Source organism: Pimephales promelas, chromosome 5 (genome assembly GCF_988280905.1).
Source record: "Pimephales promelas chromosome 5, fPimPro1.hap1.1, whole genome shotgun sequence".
Taxonomy (NCBI): Eukaryota; Metazoa; Chordata; class Actinopteri; order Cypriniformes; family Leuciscidae; genus Pimephales; species Pimephales promelas.
Window position 1 is genome coordinate 20,322,726 of NC_142773.1, and position 14,463 is coordinate 20,337,188.

Genomic DNA, 14,463 nt, shown 5'->3' on the forward strand with positions numbered 1-14,463 from the left:
ATCAGAATCCAGAGTTTTGGGAAGATTGGAGAAACTTAAATTTTCGCCCAAAAAAAAAAACCTAAGGGGTACCACTGTCGTTTTTTTTTTTCGGGCCGAATTTTTGAGTTTCGATATCTCATCTCTGGAAGGGGCTACAGCCTCCATTTTTGCACTCAGGTCTAAGTCTCATGGCCCTCTATCAGAATCCAGAGTTTTGGGAAGATTGGAGAAACTTAATTTTTCGCCCAAAAAAAAAAAACATAAGGGGTACCACTGTCGTTTTTTTTTTCGGGCCGAATTTTTGAGTTTCGATATCTCAGCTCTGGAAGGGGCTAGAGCCTCCATTTTTGCACTCAGGTCTAAGTCTCATGGCCCTCTATCAGAATACAGAGTTTTGGGAAGATTGGAGAAACTTAATTTTTCGCCCAAAAAAAAAAAACGTAAGGGGTACCACTGTCGTTTTTTTTTTCGGGCCGAATTTTTGAGTTTCGATATCTCAGCTCTGGAAGGGGCTACAGCCTCCATTTTTGCACTCAGGTCTAAGTCTCATGGCCCTCTATCAGAATCCAGAGTTTTGGGAAGATTGCAGAAACTTAATTTTTCGCCCAAAAAAAAAAACGTAAGGGGTACCACTGTCGTTTTTTTTTTTCGGGCCGAATTTTTGAGTTTCGATATCTCAGCTCTGGAAGGAGCTAGAGCCTCCATTTTTGCACTCAGGTCTAAGTCTCATGGCCCTCTATAAGAATCCAGAGTTTTGAGAAGATTGGAGAAACTTAATTTTTCACCCAAAAAAAAAAAAACATAAGGGGTACCACTGTCGTTTTTTTTTTGGGCCGAATTTTTGAGTTTCGATATCTCAGCTCTGGAAGGGGCTAGAGCCTCCATTTTTGCACTCAGGTCTAAGTCTCATGGCCCTCTATCAGAATCCAGAGTTTTGGGAAGATTGGAGAAACTTAATTTTTCGCCCAAAAAAAAAAAAACGTAAGGGGTACGTACCACTGTCGTTTTTTTTTCGGGCCGAATTTTTGAGTTTCGATATCTCAGCTATGGAAGGGGCTAGAGCCTCCATTTTTGCACTCAGGTCTAAGTCTCATGGCCCTCTATCAGAATCCAGAGTTTTGGGAAGATTGGAGAAACTTAAATTTTCGCCCAAAAAAAAAAACCTAAGGGGTACCACTGTCGTTTTTTTTTTTCGGGCCGAATTTTTGAGTTTCGATATCTCATCTCTGGAAGGGGCTACAGCCTCCATCTTTGCACTCAGGTCTAAGTCTCATGGCCCTCTATCAGAATCCAGAGTTTTGGGAAGATTGGAGAAACTTAATTTTTCGCCCAAAAAAAAAAAACATAAGGGTTACCACTGTCGTTTTTTTTTCGGGCCGAATTTTTGAGTTTCGATATCTCAGCTCTGGAAGGGGGCTAGAGCCTCCATTTTTGCACTCAGGTCTAAGTCTCATGGCCCTCTATCAGAATCCAGAGTTTTGGGAAGATTGCAGAAACTTAATTTTTCGCCCAAAAAAAAAAAACGTAAGGGGTACCACTGTCGTTTTTTTTTCGGGCCGAATTTTTGAGTTTCGATATCTCAGCTCTGGAAGGAGCTAGAGCCTCCATTTTTGCACTCAGGTCTAAGTCTCATGGCCCTCTATAAGAATCCAGAGTTTTGAGAAGATTGGAGAAACTTAATTTTTCGCCCAAAAAAAAAAAAACATAAGGGGTATCACTGTCGTTTTTTTTTTGGGCCGAATTTTTGAGTTTCGATATCTCAGCTCTGGAAGGAGCTAGAGCCTCCATTTTTGCACTCAGGTCTAAGTCTCATGGCCCTCTATCAGAATCCAGAGTTTTGGGAAGATTGGAGAAACTTAATTTTTCGCCCCAAAAAAAAAACATAAGGGGTACCACTGTCGTTTTTTTTTTCGGGCCGAATTTTTGAGTTTCGATATCTCAGCTATGGAAGGGGCTAGAGCCTCCATTTTTGCACTCAGGTCTAAGTCTCATGGCCCTCTATCAGAATACAGAGTTTTGGGAAGATTGGAGAAACTTAATTTTTCGCCAAAAAAAAAAAACATAAGGGGTACCACTGTCGTTTTTTTTTTTCGGGCCGAATTTTTGAGTTTCGATATCTCAGCTCTGGAAGGGGCTAGAGCCTCCATTTTTGCACTCAGGTCTAAGTCTCATGGCCCTCTATCAGAATCCAGAGTTTTGGGAAGATTGGATAAACTTAAATTTTCGCCCAAAAAAAAAAACCTAAGAGGTACCACTGTCGTGTTTTTTTTTCGGGCCGAATTTTTGAGTTTCGATATCTCATCTCTGGAAGGGGCTACAGCCTCCATTTTTGCACTCAGGTCTAAGTCTCATGGCCCTCTATCAGAATCCAGAGTTTTGGGAAGATTGGAGAAACTTAATTTTTCGCCCAAAAAAAAAAAACATAAGGGGTACCACTGTCGTTTTTTTTTTTCGGGCCGAATTTTTGAGTTTCGATATCTCAGCTCTGGAAGGGGCTAGAGCCTCCATTTTTGCACTCAGGTCTAAGTCTCATGGCCCTCTATCAGAATCCAGAGTTTTGGGAAGATTGGAGAAACTTAATTTTTCGCCCAAAAAAAAAACAAGGGGTACCACTGTCGTTTTTTTTTCGGGCCGAATTTTTGAGTTTCGATATCTCAGCTCTGGAAGGGGCTAGAGCCTCCATTTTTGCACTCAGGTCTAAGTCTCATGGCCCTCTATCAGAATCCAGAGTTTTGGGAAGATTGCAGAAACTTAATTTTTCGCCCAAAAAAAAAAACGTAAGGGGTACCACTGTCGGTTTTTTTTCGGGCCGAATTTTTGAGTTTCGATATCTCAGCTCTGGAAGGAGCTAGAGCCTCCATTTTTGCACTCAGGTCTAAGTCTCATGGCCCTCTATAAGAATCCAGAGTTTTGAGAAGATTGGAGAAACTTAATTTTTCGCCCAAAAAAAAAAAAACATAAGGGGTATCACTGTCGTTTTTTTTTTGGGCCGAATTTTTGAGTTTCGATATCTCAGCTCTGGAAGGAGCTAGAGCCTCCATTTTTGCACTCAGGTCTAAGTCTCATGGCCCTCTATCAGAATCCAGAGTTTTGGGAAGATTGGAGAAACTTAATTTTTCGCCCCAAAAAAAAAACATAAGGGGTACCACTGTCGTTTTTTTTCGGGCCGAATTTTTGAGTTTCGATATCTCAGCTATGGAAGGGGCTAGAGCCTCCATTTTTGCACTCAGGTCTAAGTCTCATGGCCCTCTATCAGAATACAGAGTTTTGGGAAGATTGGAGAAACTTAATTTTTCGCCCAAAAAAAAAAAACATAAGGGGTACCACTGTCGTTTTTTTTTTTTCGGGCCGAATTTTTGAGTTTCGATATCTCAGCTCTGGAAGGGGCTAGAGCCTCCATTTTTGCACTCAGGTCTAAGTCTCATGGCCCTCTATCAGAATCCAGAGTTTTGGGAAGATTGGATAAACTTAAATTTTCGCCCAAAAAAAAAAACCTAAGGGGTACCACTGTCGTTTTTTTTTTCGGGCCGAATTTTTGAGTTTCGATATCTCATCTCTGGAAGGGGCTACAGCCTCCATTTTTGCACTCAGGTCTAAGTCTCATGGCCCTCTATCAGAATCCAGAGTTTTGGGAAGATTGGAGAAACTTAATTTTTCGCCCAAAAAAAAAAAAAACATAAGGGGTATCACTGTCGTTTTTTTTTTGGGCCGAATTTTTGAGTTTCGATATCTCAGCTCTGGAAGGAGCTAGAGCCTCCATTTTTGCACTCAGGTCTAAGTCTCATGGCCCTCTATCAGAATCCAGAGTTTTGGGAAGATTGGAGAAACTTAATTTTTCGCCCCAAAAAAAAAACATAAGGGGTACCACTGTCGTTTTTTTTTCGGGCCGAATTTTTGAGTTTCGATATCTCAGCTATGGAAGGGGCTAGAGCCTCCATTTTTGCACTCAGGTCTAAGTCTCATGGCCCTCTATCAGAATACAGAGTTTTGGGAAGATTGGAGAAACTTAATTTTTCGCCCAAAAAAAAAAAACATAAGGGGTACCACTGTCGTTTTTTTTTTTCGGGCCGAATTTTTGAGTTTCGATATCTCAGCTCTGGAAGGGGCTAGAGCCTCCATTTTTGCACTCAGGTCTAAGTCTCATGGCCCTCTATCAGAATCCAGAGTTTTGGGAAGATTGGATAAACTTAAATTTTCGCCCAAAAAAAAAAACCTAAGGGGTACCACTGTCGTTTTTTTTTTCGGGCCGAATTTTTGAGTTTCGATATCTCATCTCTGGAAGGGGCTACAGCCTCCATTTTTGCACTCAGGTCTAAGTCTCATGGCCCTCTATCAGAATCCAGAGTTTTGGGAAGATTGGAGAAACTTAATTTTTCGCCCAAAAAAAAAAACATAAGGGGTACCACTGTCGTTTTTTTTTTTCGGGCCGAATTTTTGAGTTTCGATATCTCAGCTCTGGAAGGGGCTAGAGCCTCCATTTTTGCACTCAGGTCTAAGTCTCATGGCCCTCTATCAGAATCCAGAGTTTTGGGAAGATTGGAGAAACTTAATTTTTCGCCCAAAAAAAAAAAACATAAGGGGTACCACTGTCGTTTTTTTTTTGGGCCGAATTTTTGAGTTTCGTTATCTCAGCTCTGGAAGGGGCTAGAGCCTCCATTTTTGCACTCAGGTCTAAGTCTCATGGCCCTCTATCAGAATCCAGAGTTTTGGGAAGATTGGAGAAACTTAATTTTTCGCCCAAAAAAAAAAACATAAGGGGTACCACTGTCGTTTTTTTTTCGGGCCGAATTTTTGAGTTTCGATATCTCAGCTATGGAAGGGGCTAGAGCCTCCATTTTTGCACTCAGGTCTAAGTCTCATGGCCCTCTATCAGAATCCAGAGTTTTGGGAAGATTGGAGAAACTTAAATTTTCGCCCAAAAAAAAACATAAGGGGTACCACTGTCGTTTTTTTTTTCGGGCCGAATTTTTGAGTTTCGATATCTCAGCTATGGAAGGGGCTACAGCCTCCATTTTTGCACTCAGGTCTAAGTCTCATGGCCCTCTATCAGAATACAGAGTTTTGGGAAGATTGGAGAAACTTAATTTTTCGCCCAAAAAAAAAAAACATAAGGGGTACCACTGTCGTTTTTTTTTTCGGGCCGAATTTTTGAGTTTCGATATCTCAGCTCTGGAAGGGGCTAGAGCCTCCATTTTTGCACTCAGGTCTAAGTCTCATGGCCCTCTATCAGAATCCAGAGTTTTGGGAAGATTGGAGAAACTTAAATTTTCGCCCAAAAAAAAAAACATAAGGGGTACCACTGTCGTTTTTTTTTTTTCGGGACGAATTTTTGAGTTTCGATATCTCAGCTCTGGAAGGGGCTAGAGCCTCAATTTTTGCACTCAGGTCTAAGTCTCATGGCCCTCTATCAGAATCCAGAGTTTTGGGAAGATTGGAGAAACTTAAATTTTCGCCCAAAAAAAAAAACCTAAGGGGTACCACTGTCGTTTTTTTTTTCGGGCCGAATTTTTGAGTTTCGATATCATCTCTGGAAGGGGCTACAGCCTCCATTTTTGCACTCAGGTCTATGTCTCATGGCCCTCTATCAGAATCCAGAGTTTTGGGAAGATTGGAGAAACTTAATTTTTCGCCCAAAAAAAAAAAACATAAGGGGTACCACTGTCGTTTTTTTTTCGGGCCGAATTTTTGAGTTTCGATATCTCAGCTCTGGAAGGGGCTAGAGCCTCCATTTTTGCACTCAGGTCTAAGTCTCATGGCCCTCTATCAGAATCCAGAGTTTTGGGAAGATTGGAGAAACTTAATTTTTCGCCCAAAAAAAAAAAACGTAAGGGGTACCACTGTCGTTTTTTTTTCGGGCCGAATTTTTGAGTTTCGATATCTCAGCTCTGGAAGGGGCTACAGCCTCCATTTTTGCACTCAGGTCTAAGTCTCATGGCCCTCTATCAGAATCCAGAGTTTTGGGAAGATTGGAGAAACTTAATTTTTCGCCCAAAAAAAAAAACATAAGGGGTACCACTGTCGTTTTTTTTTTCGGGCCGAATTTTTGAGTTTCGATATCTCAGCTCTGGAAGGGGCTAGAGCCTCCATTTTGCACTCAGGTCTAAGTCTCATGGCCCTCTATCAGAATCCAGAGTTTTGGGAAGATTGGAGAAACTTAATTTTTCGCCCCAAAAAAAAAAACATAAGGGGTACCACTGTCGTTTTTTTTTTTCGGGCCGAATTTTTGAGTTTCGATATCTCAGCTCTGGAAGGGGCTAGAGCCTCCATTTTTGCACTCAGGTCTAAGTCTCATTGCCCTCTATCAGAATCCAGAGTTTTGGGAAGATTGCAGAAACTTAATTTTTCGCCCAAAAAAAAAAACATAAGGGGTACCACTGTCGTTTTTTTTTTCGGGCCGAATTTTTGAGTTTCGATATCTCAGCTCTGGAAGGAGCTAGAGCCTCCATTTTTGCACTCAGGTCTAAGTCTCATGGCCCTCTATAAGAATCCAGAGTTTTGAGAAGATTGGAGAAACTTAATTTTTCACCCAAAAAAAAAAAAACATAAGGGGTACCACTGTCGTTTTTTTTTGGGCCGAATTTTTGAGTTTCGATATCTCAGCTCTGGAAGGGGCTAGAGCCTCCATTTTTGCACTCAGGTCTAAGTCTCATGGCCCTCTATCAGAATCCAGAGTTTTGGGAAGATTGGAGAAACTTAATTTTTCGCCCAAAAAAAAACAAACGTAAGGGGTACCACTGTCGTTTTTTTTTCGGGCCGAATTTTTGAGTTTCGATATCTCAGCTATGGAAGGGGCTAGAGCCTCCATGTTTGCACTCAGGTCTAAGTCTCATGGCCCTCTATCAGAATACAGAGTTTTGGGAAGATTGGAGAAACTTAATTTTTCGCCCAAAAAAAAAAAACGTAAGGGGTACCACTGTCGTTTTTTTTTTTCGGGCCGAATTTTTGAGTTTCGATATCTCAGCTCTGGAAGGGGCTACAGCCTCCATTTTTGCACTCAGGTCTAAGTCTCATGGCCCTCTATCAGAATCCAGAGTTTTGGGAAGATTGGAGAAACTTAATTTTTCGCCCAAAAAAAAAAAACATAAGGGGTACCACTGTCGTTTTTTTTTTTCGGGCCGAATTTTTGAGTTTCGATATCTCAGCTCTGGAAGGGGCTAGAGCCTCCATTTTTGCACTCAGGTCTAAGTCTCATGGCCCTCTATCAGAATCCAGAGTTTTGGGAAGATTGGAGAAACTTAATTTTTCGCCCAAAAAAAAAAAACATAAGGGGTACCACCATCGTTTTTTTTTTTGGGCCGAATTTTTGAGTTTCGATATCTCAGCTCTGGAAGGGGCTAGAGCCTCCATTTTTGCACTCAGGTCTAAGTTTTGTGGCCCTCTATCAGAATCCAGAGTTTTGGGAAGATTGGAGAAACTTAATTTTTCGCCCCAAAAAAAAAACGTAAGGGGTACCACTGTCGTTTTTTTTTTCGGGCCGAATGTTTGAGTTTCGATATCTCAGCTCTGGAAGGGGCTACAGCCTCCATTTTTGCACTCAGGTCTAAGTCTCATGGCCCTCTATCAGAATACAGAGTTTTGGGAAGATTGGAGAAACTTAATTTTTCGCCCAAAAAAAAAAAACGTAAGGGGTACCACTGTCGTTTTTTTTTTTCGGGCCGAATTTTTGAGTTTCGATTTTTCAGCTCTGGAAGGAGCTAGAGCCTCCATTTTTGCACTCAGGTCTAAGTCTCATGGCCCTCTATCAGAATCCAGAGTTTTGGGAAGATTGGAGAAACTTAAATTTTCCGCCAAAAAAAAAACCTAAGGGGTACCACTGTCGTTTTTTTTTTTCGGGCCGAATTTTTGAGTTTCGATATCTCATCTCTGGAAGGGGCTACAGCCTCCATTTTTGCACTCAGGTCTAAGTCTCATGGCCCTCTATCAGAATCCAGAGTTTTGGGAAGATTGGAGAAACTTAATTTTTCGCCCAAAAAAAAAAACATAAGGGGTACCACTGTCGTTTTTTTTTTTCGGGCCGAATTTTTGAGTTTCGATATCTCAGCTCTGGAAGGGGCTAGAGCCTCCATTTTTGCACTCAGGTCTAAGTCTCATGGCCCTCTATCAGAATCCAGAGTTTTGGGAAGATTGGAGAAACTTAAATTTTCGCCCAAAAAAAAAAAACGTAAGGGGTACCACTGTCGTTTTTTTTTCGGGCCGAATTTTTGAGTTTCGATATCTCAGCTCTGGAAGGAGCTAGAGCCTCCATTTTTGCACTCAGGTCTAAGTCTCGTGGCCCTTTATAAGAATCCAGAGTTTTGAGAAGATTGGAAAAACTTAAATTTTCGCCCAAAAAAAAAAAAACATAAGGGGTACCACTGTCGTTTTTTTTTTTCGGGCCGAATTTTTGAGTTTCGATATCTCAGCTCTGGAAGGGGCTAGAGCCTCAATTTTTGCACTCAGGTCTAAGTCTCATGGCCCTCTATAAGAATCCAGAGTTTTGAGAAGATTGGAGAAACTTAATTTTTCGCCCAAAAAAAAAAACAAGGGGTACCACTGTCGTTTTTTTTTTGGGCCGAATTTTTGAGTTTCGATATCTCAGCTCTGGAAGGGGCTAGAGCCTCCATTTTTGCACTCAGGTCTAAGTCTCATGGCCCTCTATCAGAATCCAGAGTTTTGGGAAGATTGGAGAAACTTAATTTTTCGCCCAAAAAAAAAAACATAAGGGGTACCACTGTCGTTTTTTTTTCGGGCCGAATTTTTGAGTTTCGATATCTCAGCTCTGGAAGGGGCTAGAGCCTCCATTTTTGCACTCAGGTCTAAGTCTCATGGCCCTCTATCAGAATACAGAGTTTTGGGAAGATTGGATAAACTTAAATTTTCGCCCAAAAAAAAAAACATAAGGGGTACCACTGTCGTTTTTTTTTTTCGGGCCGAATTTTTGAGTTTCGATATCTCAGCTCTGGAAGGGGCTACAGCCTCCATTTTTGCACTCAGGTCTAAGTCTCATGGCCCTCTATCAGAATCCAGAGTTTTGGGAAGATTGGAGAAACTTAATTTTTCGCCCAAAAAAAAAAAACATAAGGGGTACCACTGTCGTTTTTTTTTTCGGGCCGAATTTTTGTGTTTCGATATCTCAGCTCTGGAAGGGGCTAGAGCCTCCATTTTTGCACTCAGGTCTAAGTCTCATGGCCCTCTATCAGAATCCAGAGTTTTGGGAAGATTGCAAAAACTTAATTTTTCGCCCAAAAAAAAAAAACGTAAGGGGTACCACTGTCGTTTTTTTTTTCGGGCCGAATTTTTGAGTTTCGATATCTCAGCTCTGGAAGGAGCTAGAGCCTCCATTTTTGCACTCAGGTCTAAGTCTCATGGCCCTCTATAAGAATCCAGAGTTTTGAGAAGATTGGAGAAACTTAATTTTTCGCCCAAAAAAAAAAAACATAAGGGGTACCACTGTCGTTTTTTTTTTTTTGGGCCGAATTTTTGAGTTTCGATATCTCAGCTCTGGAAGGGGCTAGAGCCTCCATTTTGCACTCAGGTCTAAGTCTCATGGCCCTCTATCAGAATACAGAGTTTTGGGAAGATTGGAGAAACTTAATTTTTCGCCCAAAAAAAAAAACATAAGGGGTACCACTGTCGTTTTTTTTTTCGGGCCGAATTTTTGAGTTTCGATATCTCAACTATGGAAGGGGCTAGAGCCTCCATTTTTGCACTCAGGTCTAAGTCTCATGGCCCTCTATCAGAATACAGAGTTTTGGGAAGATTGGAGAAACTTAATTTTTCGCCCAAAAAAAAAAAACATAAGGGGTACCACTGTCGTTTTTTTTTTCGGGCCGAATTTTTGAGTTTTGATATCTCATCTCTGGAAGGGGCTACAGCCTCCATTTTTGCACTCAGGTCTAAGTCTCATGGCCCTCTATCAGAATCCAGAGTTTTGGGAAGATTGGAGAAACTTAATTTTTCGCCCAAAAAAAAAAAACATAAGGGGTACCACTGTCGTTTTTTTTTGGGGGCCGAATTTTTGAGTTTCGATATCTCAGCTCTGGAAGGGGCTAGAGCCTCCATTTTTGCACTCAGGTCTAAGTTTTGTGGCCCTCTATTAGAATCCAGAGTTTTGGGAAGATTGGAGAAACTTAATTTTTCGCCCAAAAAAAAAAAACGTAAGGGGTACCACTGTCGTTTTTTTTTTCGGGCCGAATTTTTGAGTTTCGATTTTTCAGCTCTGGAAGGAGCTAGAGCCTCCATTTTTGCACTCAGGTCTAAGTCTCATGGCCCTCTATCAGAATCCAGAGTTTTGAGAAGATTGGAGAAACTTAAATTTTCCGCCAAAAAAAAAAACGTAAGGGGTACCACTGTCGTTTTTTTTTTTCGGGCCGAATTTTTGAGTTTCGATATCTCATCTCTGGAAGGGGCTAGAGCCTCAATTTTTGCACTCAGGTCTAAGTCTCATGGCCCTCTATCAGAATCCAGAGTTTTGGGAAGATTGGAGAAACTTAAATTTTCGCCCAAAAAAAAAAACGTAAGGGGTACCACTGTCGTTTTTTTTTTCGGGCCGAATTTTTGAGTTTCGATATCTCATCTCTGGAAGGGGCTACAGCCTCCATTTTTGCACTCAGGTCTAAGTCTCATGGCCCTCTATCAGAATCCAGAGTTTTGGGAAGATTGGAGAAACTTAATTTTTCGCCCAAAAAAAAAAAACATAAGGGGTACCACTGTCGTTTTTTTTTCGGGCCGAATTTTTGAGTTTCGATATCTCAGCTCTGGAAGGAGCTAGAGCCTCCATTTTTGCACTCAGGTCTAAGTCTCATGGCCCTCTATAAGAATCCAGAGTTTTGAGAAGATTGGAGAAACTTAATTTTTCACCCAAAAAAAAAAAAACATAAGGGGTACCACTGTCGTTTTTTTTTTGGGCCGAATTTTTGAGTTTCGATATCTCAGCTCTGGAAGGGGCTAGAGCCTCCATTTTTGCACTCAGGTCTAAGTCTCATGGCCCTCTATCAGAATCCAGAGTTTTGGGAAGATTGGAGAAACTTAATTTTTCGCCCAAAAAAAAAAACGTAAGGGGTACGTACCACTGTCGTTTTTTTTTCGGGCCGAATTTTTGAGTTTCGATATCTCAGCTATGGAAGGGGCTAGAGCCTCCATTTTTGCACTCAGGTCTAAGTCTCATGGCCCTCTATCAGAATCCAGAGTTTTGGGAAGATTGGAGAAACTTAAATTTTCGCCCAAAAAAAAAAACCTAAGGGGTACCACTGTCGTTTTTTTTTTTCGGGCCGAATTTTTGAGTTTCGATATCTCATCTCTGGAAGGCGCTACAGCCTCCATTTTTGCACTCAGGTCTAAGTCTCATGGCCCTCTATCAGAATCCAGAGTTTTGGGAAGATTGGAGAAACTTAATTTTTCGCCCAAAAAAAAAAAAACATAAGGGTTACCACTGTCGTTTTTTTTTCGGGCCGAATTTTTGAGTTTCGATATCTCAGCTCTGGAAGGGGCTAGAGCCTCCATTTTTGTACTCATGTCTAAGTCTCATGGCCCTCTATCAGAATCCAGAGTTTTGGGAAGATTGGAGAAACTTAATTTTTCGCCCAAAAAAAAAAAACATAAGGGGTACCACTGTCGTTTTTTTTTTTCGGGCCGAATTTTTGAGTTTCGATATCTCAGCTCTGGAAGGGGCTAGAGCCTCCATTGTTGCACTCAGGTCTAAGTCTCATGGCCCTCTATCAGAATCCAGAGTTTTGGGAAGATTGGAGAAACTTAAATTTTCGCCCAAAAAAAAAAAAACATAAGGGGTACCACTGTCGGTTTTTTTTTTTTCGGGACGAATTTTTGAGTTTCGATATCTCAGCTCTGGAAGGGGCTAGAGCCTCAATTTTTGCACTCAGGTCTAAGTCTCATGGCCCTCTATCAGAATCCAGAGTTTTGGGAAGATTGGAGAAACTTAAATTTTCGCCCAAAAAAAAAAACGTAAGGGGTACCACTGTCGTTTTTTTTTTCGGGCCGAATTTTTGAGTTTCGATATCTCATCTCTGGAAGGGGCTACAGCCTCCATTTTTGCACTCAGGTCTAAGTCTCATGGCCCTCTATCAGAATCCAGAGTTTTGGGAAGATTGGAGAAACTTAATTTTTCGCCCAAAAAAAAAAAACATAAGGGGTACCACTGTCGTTTTTTTTTTCGGGCCGAATTTTTGAGTTTCGATATCTCAGCTCTGGAAGGGGCTAGAGCCTCCATTTTTGCACTCAGGTCTAAGTCTCATGGCCCTCTATCAGAATACAGAGTTTTGGGAAGATTGGAGAAACTTAATTTTTCGCCCAAAAAAAAAAAACGTAAGGGGTACCACTGTCGTTTTTTTTTTCGGGCCGAATTTTTGAGTTTCGATATCTCAGCTCTGGAAGGGGCTACAGCCTCCATTTTTGCACTCAGGTCTAAGTCTCATGGCCCTCTATCAGAATCCAGAGTTTTGGGAAGATTGCAGAAACTTAATTTTTCGCCCAAAAAAAAAAAACGTAAGGGGTACCACTGTCGTTTTTTTTTTCGGGCCGAATTTTTGAGTTTCGATATCTCAGCTCTGGAAGGAGCTAGAGCCTCCATTTTTGCACTCAGGTCTAAGTCTCATGGCCCTCTATAAGAATCCAGAGTTTTGAGAAGATTGGAGAAACTTAATTTTTCACCCAAAAAAAAAAAACATAAGGGGTACCACTGTCGTTTTTTTTTTGGGCCGAATTTTTGAGTTTCGATATCTCAGCTCTGGAAGGGGCTAGAGCCTCCATTTTTGCACTCAGGTCTAAGTCTCATGGCCCTCTATCAGAATCCAGAGTTTTGGGAAGATTGGAGAAACTTAATTTTTCGCCCAAAAAAAAAAAAACGTAAGGGGTACGTACCACTGTCGTTTTTTTTTCGGGCCGAATTTTTGAGTTTCGATATCTCAGCTATGGAAGGGGCTAGAGCCTCCATTTTTGCACTCAGGTCTAAGTCTCATGGCCCTCTATCAGAATCCAGAGTTTTGGGAAGATTGGAGAAACTTAAATTTTCGCCCAAAAAAAAAAACCTAAGGGGTACCACTGTCGTTTTTTTTTTTCGGGCCGAATTTTTGAGTTTCGATATCTCATCTCTGGAAGGGGCTACAGCCTCCATTTTTGCACTCAGGTCTAAGTCTCATGGCCCTCTATCAGAATCCAGAGTTTTGGGAAGATTGGAGAAACTTAATTTTTCGCCCAAAAAAAAAAAAACATAAGGGTTACCACTGTCGTTTTTTTTTCGGGCCGAATTTTTGAGTTTCGATATCTCAGCTCTGGAAGGGGGCTAGAGCCTCCATTTTTGCACTCAGGTCTAAGTCTCATGGCCCTCTATCAGAATACAGAGTTTTGGGAAGATTGGAGAAACTTAATTTTTCGCCCAAAAAAAAAAACATAAGGGGTACCACTGTCGTTTTTTTTTTTCGGGCCGAATTTTTGAGTTTCGATATCTCAGCTCTGGAAGGGGCTAGAGCCTCCATTTTTGCACTCAGGTCTAAGTCTCATGGTCCTCTATCAGAATCCAGAGTTTTGGGAAGATTGGATAAACTTAAATTTTCGCCCAAAAAAAAAAACCTAAGAGGTACCACTGTCGTGTTTTTTTTTCTTGCCGAATTTTTGAGTTTCGATATCTCATCTCTGGAAGGGGCTACAGCCTCCATTTTTGCACTCAGGTCTAAGTCTCATGGCCCTCTATCAGAATCCAGAGTTTTGGGAAGATTGGAGAAACTTAATTTTTCGCCCAAAAAAAAAAAACATAAGGGGTACCACTGTCGTTTTTTTTTTTCGGGCCGAATTTTTGAGTTTCGATATCTCAGCTCTGGAAGGGGCTAGAGCCTCCATTTTTGCACTCAGGTCTAAGTCTCATGGCCCTCTATCAGAATCCAGAGTTTTGGGAAGATTGGAGAAACTTAATTTTTCGCCCAAAAAAAAAACAAGGGGTACCACTGTCGTTTTTTTTTCGGGCCGAATTTTTGAGTTTCGATATCTCAGCTCTGGAAGGGGCTAGAGCCTCCATTTTTGCACTCAGGTCTAAGTCTCATGGCCCTCTATCAGAATCCAGAGTTTTGGGAAGATTGCAGAAACTTAATTTTTCGCCCAAAAAAAAAACGTAAGGGGTACCACTGTCGGTTTTTTTTCGGGCCGAATTTTTGAGTTTCGATATCTCAGCTCTGGAAGGAGCTAGAGCCTCCATTTTTGCACTCAGGTCTAAGTCTCATGGCCCTCTATAAGAATCCAGAGTTTTGAGAAGATTGGAGAAACTTAATTTTTCGCCCAAAAAAAAAAAACATAAGGGGTATCACTGTCGTTTTTTTTTTGGGCCGAATTTTTGAGTTTCGATATCTCAGCTCTGGAAGGAGCTAGAGCCTCCATTTTTGCACTCAGGTCTAAGTCTCATGGCCCTCTATCAGAATCCAGAGTTTTGGGAAGATTGGAGAAACTTAATTTTTCGCCCCAAAAAAAAAACATAAGGGGTACCACTGTCGTTTTTTT